General features: G+C 48.4%; 1 long non-coding RNA gene across 2 annotated transcripts; it reads right to left on the bottom strand.

Moving 5' to 3' along the window:
• Positions 1-754: 754 nt before the first annotated feature.
• On the bottom strand, positions 755-6,463 carry LOC118173460. Of its 2 annotated transcripts, none has more exons than XR_004754211.1 (3): positions 6,143-6,463; positions 3,186-3,260; positions 755-1,193 (listed from the first exon to the last, which is right to left on the bottom strand). It is a non-coding gene; the product is annotated as an uncharacterized LOC118173460 (long non-coding RNA). The 2 variants fall into 2 exon arrangements; XR_004754212.1 differs by lacking the exon at positions 6,143-6,463 and adding an exon at positions 4,065-4,111.
• Between the last annotated feature and the right edge of the window lie 232 nt (positions 6,464-6,695).

Here is a 6,695-nt window from a genome sequence, read left to right on the forward strand (position 1 = left end):
GGGAATATTTTCCAGAAATGATTTCCCACCCCTATTATCCAGGCTGTTAGAAGCTCTAGTGAGTATTTCAGGGTAATGCTCCTAATGGAGTAGTAGAGGTTTTTAAATCTCTCATACACAGATCTCACCATTATTATTTTTTTTTTTTGTTCAGGAAGAAAAAAAGAAAGGTCAAAATTAAACCACATGCCTCCTGCAATAGGTATTCACCTCCCTGCCAAAATCCCTTCCTGTGTGACTCCTGTGCAGGTTTAAAGACAACAGCTTTTCAGATATCTCTGTGGGGGAGAGGGGCTGTGTGCATAAGAACTCAAAAACACTTTAATTATTAATAAATATATTTACACGAGAACAGTTTCCCTTTAGGGGAAACATGAGTTACTCATGCAATTACTCAGGTTATATTGACTCAACACTGTCAAAAAAAAAAGGGGGGGGGTAATCACTTTAATACAGGCGGCATAAACATCTATTTATTTAGTGGGGTTTGTGTGCAAGGTAACCATAAAGTGCCCTGTGGATTTGGAAAGAAAACTCACCCTTGCACATGGGAGATTGGGGGGGGGGGTTGACTCAGCAGACATGCACGGGACAGGCTCGTGGGGCTACCTGTCGGTAGCTCTGTGCGGGGACCCCACAGGCACTGCAGGTGCTCGGGGCTGGGCTGCACAGGAGGGCAGAGGCATGCGGGGCTGTGTGGAGCAGCCGCGGTCCTGCTGTGGGTACAAGCCCCAGACCGCCCACCACCACGGTGTGGGCTCCTTATGTCCTGGCAGAAGAAAGGCAATGCTCGGCCTCAGTCACACAGGAGCTGCCACTGGGCATTCGCCCGCCCGCACCAGGTCACATCGGAATATGCCGCTGCTCTGGGCCAGACAGCCAGGTCTCATTTTTGTCAATCTCCTTCACACTTTGCCTCTAAGTGGGGTCTTTGGTTCATTTTCTATAAGATTACAGGGCAAGTTAGTGGGAGACCATAGGGTAGATTCACATTCATCAGCACTTGTTTTGAATCCGTTTGGCTGCTTTCTTTCCCTCTCAAATACATAACGATGCAAAATGGCTGACGGATAGCTGTACTGGGTCAGAGCAGGGGTCCAGCTCATACACCATCCTCATCCTGAGAGAGGCGGCTGATGGCTAAGGAAAGGGTTCCAGAGGCAGGACAGAGGATGCCAGGAGGTCTCCAGGTGCTGAGGAAGTGCAAGGGGAACTAAGGGCGAACAGAGATGCTCTTGGACACAGAGAAATCATTACCTGCACAAGAACTGCTCCTGATCACCGCACTTATCTGATGCTGTCCAGTCCTGCCTTTGTCCAGTTAGTTGTTAGTGCCTGTTGTCATCAGGCTGGATGCATCAGCAAAGTACTCACAAACGCACTTCAGGGCACTCAGAAATAACATAGGGCTTGGAAATAGACTGATTAGCAATTCTCAGTATATTTTTGGATGAGTGTGGACTGAGTCCCTATTTTATTGTTACTAATCTGTATTGTGAGCACAGCTCATGGAGGAGGCCAGACTGTCATTACTGTTATTACTAATGATTTAGCACACTGGGATTCTGCTAAATGCTTAGCAGAAAGATTAAGGCAAGGTCCCTTCCCAAACGTCCTTTAATCTAAGCACGAGCTGTGGTGTGGGCTCAGGCTTCACTGCAAATGGCTGTTGCAGGAATTGCACTGGCGGGCTCCACTGCCACCGTGTTGCTGGCCTCCAGCCCTGGTCTGAGCAAGGGCGAGAGGGATTTATGAGGACATGTGGCACTTTCTGAGAAGAATCATGGTTTTTCTCCCTCAAATCTCTTTGTTTTCGAAGATGAACCTTTTATAGTGTAATATAGAGCAGAGTATGTAATGCAGTCATAACCTTGTCTGCAGCATGCAGCCGGCTGACGTGCTCACCATGAGGGATTCGCCTCCAGAGAGGAGCTGTGCAGACAGAGGTTGTGAGCATGAAAAGGTCTCCTTCTGGGTTAATGATGGATTCAGTGCTGGTTAAAGTTCACACACACACAATAATGGTAGGATTTTCCAGACAAGGAGGTTTATCACCAGGCAATAAAAAAAAATGTATGTTTTGTAGGCTGTGCTGGGATTTGACAGCGTCGCTGAGGGTGGAAAGGAGTTTTGGTTTTACAGGTTGGGCTCTCAGCTGGGAAGCAGCAGCAGCAGGCTCCCCACCTTCCCACAGGTCTGCTTTGTGACCTGCTGCTTTTTGGATTTCTCTCTAGAGGTTAAGAAAGGGCTCAGCGCTCACTGCCCCCAGAGTCTCACACCCATCAGGGCTGGAAGCACAGCCAGTAAGCACAAACATGTCTCCAGCTCTGCAAGAAACTGAGCATGTACCAGGGCCAGCAGCAGTGCAGGGGGGGCAGGGAGCAGCCCCCAGTGCTGCTCAGGCAGCGGCGTGCCCAGGGCAGGGGGCCCGGCCCACTCACGGACTCGTGCTGCCACCGGAGCCACGGCAGCACCCGACGCAGGGACGGCCACGTCCTGTCCACATCAGGCCCAGGCTCTGGTCCTGCTACTTCTGACTGAATTCCAGCAGCGTGGGATGCAGCATTTGGCTCACAGCAAAGGAAGCGAACGCAACATAAAGCAGAGCATCCCCTCGTGGGATTCGCAGCGGGGGCCGGGCTGATTGTTCAAAACAAAGCATGGCTGCCTTGGAAGCGAGCCTGATTATTACCCCAGGATTCGCACACAAGCCCCTAGCTGACCCACGCGGCAAGGCCCTGCAACGGCAGCCAGCGGGGCTGATCCCACCAGCTTTGTTCAATGTCCCCCGCCAAAGCCCAGAGGAAGTTTTTCCTTATGAAGTCAGGCAGGATCATGCCACACTCTTTGCAATATGCTAACTTTCCAGCAAGCAGTTGCTCAATACGTGCTTAAGTAGACGGGCCACTACTACCCGTTAACCAAAACAAATGGGAAAGGAGGAAAGCTTACAGCACAACAATTGCTTTCAATTAGAGGAAATATCTATTGCCAAAATCTGTCAGCGGGATTTGACAGTCTACATTTTTAACTGTGTACTACTGAAAGGCCGGCTGTACTGAAATGCAGCTTAAACTAAACAAGGATTTAAACCCTTCCCTTCTTTCTCACAGAATAATCACCAGGCTGTAAATATATTATTACGGTCCACACCACCCTTGTTAATTCAGAGTGATTTGACTTACCTCAGTAGTTCTGACACTGTTCTCTCCCATGTTTGCAGGACTTGTTGAGGCCTCAGCACTGATGTTCATTATGTGCTTTTAAGTGAAAGGGCTGCAATGTGGTTAACTTTATAATTATTGTTTGCTTTGCACACCTTAATACAAACCTAAGCATTTTGATTAAAACCTCACAAGCTCTGAGTCAACTCTCTATTTGGCGTGTCCAGCTCTAAGCACTCTGCTGCACAGAGCAGACCCCCAAAACAGCTCCAGGAACATCCTCAGCCTAGCAGACCCCGCCACCGGCAAACCCGTGTGCGTCCTTGGTGGCATCCCAGCCCTGTGACAGGCCCTGTGCTGGTGCCAGCCCAGCGACCACAGCCACCACCTGCCCTGAACCCAGCCCAGCAGATGCCACTGGACCCAGGGCCTATGCAAATTCTTTGACTCCTGCCAAGATCAGCTCCAGCTTCAAGTCACTTGTCAATGCTTTAGCTCTAGGTCAGGCATCCAGCCCTTGCCAAAACCAGCCCAGCGCACAGTCCCATAGCTTCTGTATCTAGCTGTAATGCTGACTCACAGTCTCTGCTAGCCCAGTCCCCGGCTGGTGTTAACCCCAGCCTCCCCATCTCAGCCAGTCCGAGCCATGGGCCCTGTTAAGATAGCCCTTGACAGCATCATCTCAATGACTTACCCTGGCAGTAATTATCATTCACAGCAATAAACTGAGTGTATCAGCATCTCTAACCCCAACCCTGCCAGGGGACCTCACGGCATTACCATCCTATCCTCCAGCACCCTGACCTCCACCCCAGCAACATCCCACCCTGAATTCCAGCCAAGAGCCCCCGCCAACCAACCCGCCTGCTGCCAGAGCCATGCCCTACTCTGCACCCCCACCTGGACACAAATTCTGCCCAGAACATGCCTGTGCCACTTCTAATTAGTAATTAGTAGGTGTCAGTTACAAATGTACTCATCCATTACTTTTTACTAGGGAACGTAAAATACTTTCATACCTATATCTTACAATGGACTGCTATCTGTGATTTCTAGATAAATCTTTGATGTGTGGAGTCCAACAGCATATGTTTTACATTGCCTCTAATAGCTGTCTTTCAGTATAATGTTGCTTGTGGGGTGTCGTCTGGTATTGTATATTTTTGGACTTATTGTAAACAGTGTGATTTCATTCTTGACATTTCCTTAGTGACCTCAACAGTCTTAGAGGGTTATACATTTCTTATGTGCAGTCAACACATCAATTAATCTTAAAGATAAGACAAAATTTAAGTCTCTCACACACATGTATATACACATAAGTACCTAAAAAAAAATAAAACAAAACAAAAAAAAAAACATAAGCACATACACATTTAAAATATCAGCAAGTCCTATGTTGGATTCGTTGTAGCATTTTGGATTTTGTAGAAGAACAGCACTAGCAAGGAGAGCTAGCAGGCAGGTTAGGTTGCAAATATGCTATGTAGAATAGGCATGCTTGCATGCACGTGAATGTATTTGCGCCTGAACTCACCACAAAATCAATGTTGTAAAAAAAAAAAAAGTTTTAAAACTGCATACTAATGGAAACATTCATGTGACTCTTTAAACTAGTGAAAACAGCTTTTTCTTCAGATTATGGGGACAGGCTGGTAGAATGACACCCTTTGCTCTACACTCACAAGCAGTTGTGACCCTGAAACTGAGCAGCAAGAATGCTAAAGTAAAAAGAAGGGGCAACCTGCTGGTACAGCTGGGGAAAGTGAAAAAGAAGAGACAAACAAACGGCCTAAGTAATTAAAGTGACCTTTCAAAACTCACTGTTTTAAAACATAAACACCATAAGGACTGGGGTACGTCTAACCCCTGAATATCATCTGTTCCATCTTCCTAAGCAGTGGTCTTTTTGCTATTTTCACATCACATCTCGTTGTACATAGGCATACAGTGTATTTCAGGGGTTGTGGATGTCACAGGAGAACTCTCCCTTTTAGGGGGTCTTCTACCCCCAGAACGAGTCATACAAACAACATCGTCCTACCCGAGCTTAACACAAGTGACGTGTTATAACAGAGAGCAGAGCAACCACTTCATTGAACTGGGGCCTCCCTGTCCCTGGAAAGGCTAGGAAAATGGCATCAGCCCTGTGCTTCATGGTGTTCATCTGGAGACAGGAAAAACAAATTCTACTAACAATGAGGGCTGACAAGCTGCAGGTGCCGGCTCTGTGCTGAAGGTGGCAGCCCAGGGGTGGGTGGCAGCCGGGTTTCTTCTCCAGGAGTGGCACGAACCCGTTTTACTGACGTTGTCAGGCCAGGTTCGGGCTCTGGCAGCTTCTGGGTCGTCCTGGAGCTGAAGCTGCAGACCCGCAGCTCCTGCCGCCTGCCTCGCAGCACTGACCTGAGGCAGGACCCCAGCCCTGAGCCTCAGCCGGCAGGGGAGGCGACCCTGGGTCTGCCGGGGTTATGGCAGGAAAACTTGCTTTGCTAGATGACTCAGGGGACCTATCATGAAATGCTGGGCTTTTCCCCTCCCTGTCTGTCAGGCTCCTTCAGGCCAGGCAGTTACAAACCCCAAATTTTCTCCTACCCCAAGGGCTGCTGGCGTGCAAGAATTAGCTGATGGGTTTGGGCCAGTTCCCAGAGGAGAGACATGAGCAGCACCAAACCCAATACAGCTGGCACACATTAGGCTCTTGCCTGCAGCCCATGCAGAGGTGCCCAGGACAGAGCAAGCCACCGAGGTTTCTGTAACCTGGAATCTGACCTCATAATCTTCTTATCTCCCTCCCGGTGCTTTCTGTCCTCTCACACAGAGAACAGCTTGTCATACAGGGGCAGATTATTTTAACCTCCTTAATGGTACTTTTCACCTTCAGGGTCCTCTCAAGCACAGGGTTTATCTTCTGATCGATATTATTCTTCTAAGTGATGTCTATTTAAACCCGTGTTTAAAAAGAAAACAGCAAAACTTACTTCTGGTTTCAATCAAAGCCATCAATCAATTGCCCTGTTCATTTCAGCCTTGTTGAGCAGTGTTTAGCCTCCTCTGAGCAGCACTCACAAAAGTAGGAGTCTGGGGACCAGTCCCTGAGCTCCTGCGCAAGCTGAGGTTTCCTATCCCACAAGCAGTCCTGTTCTCATCGAGCCATTTGCTAAGCCGTTTGATAATCATGGCTAGCAGGGATGACAGAGCACGGCCCACAGCAAACAATGTCTTTGTTTAAGGTCATTCCTGGGACTGCAGAAAGGAAGTGCATGTTGTTCCCAGCAGATCCAGTGTTTCTAGGGCTTTCAGTTAACCCATCTGTGGCACCAGTCCCCGTTCAAAATGATACTGCACTCCTCTACCTCTTGCATGAAACCTGCAGAGTAAGCACAGCAGCAAGAGTGGCAGGATCTGGCCTGGTGGCTGCTCTGATGCAGAAGGTTGAATAAATATTAGTGGTTAAACTAGTAATTAACTTGCCGGTTGAAATATCCAACAGAACCCATGTTTTCCTCCCAGTTGATGCAAATGAGAGTTGAT

The sequence above is a fragment of the Oxyura jamaicensis genome, chromosome 12 (assembly GCF_011077185.1).
Source record: "Oxyura jamaicensis isolate SHBP4307 breed ruddy duck chromosome 12, BPBGC_Ojam_1.0, whole genome shotgun sequence".
Taxonomy (NCBI): domain Eukaryota; kingdom Metazoa; phylum Chordata; class Aves; order Anseriformes; family Anatidae; genus Oxyura; species Oxyura jamaicensis.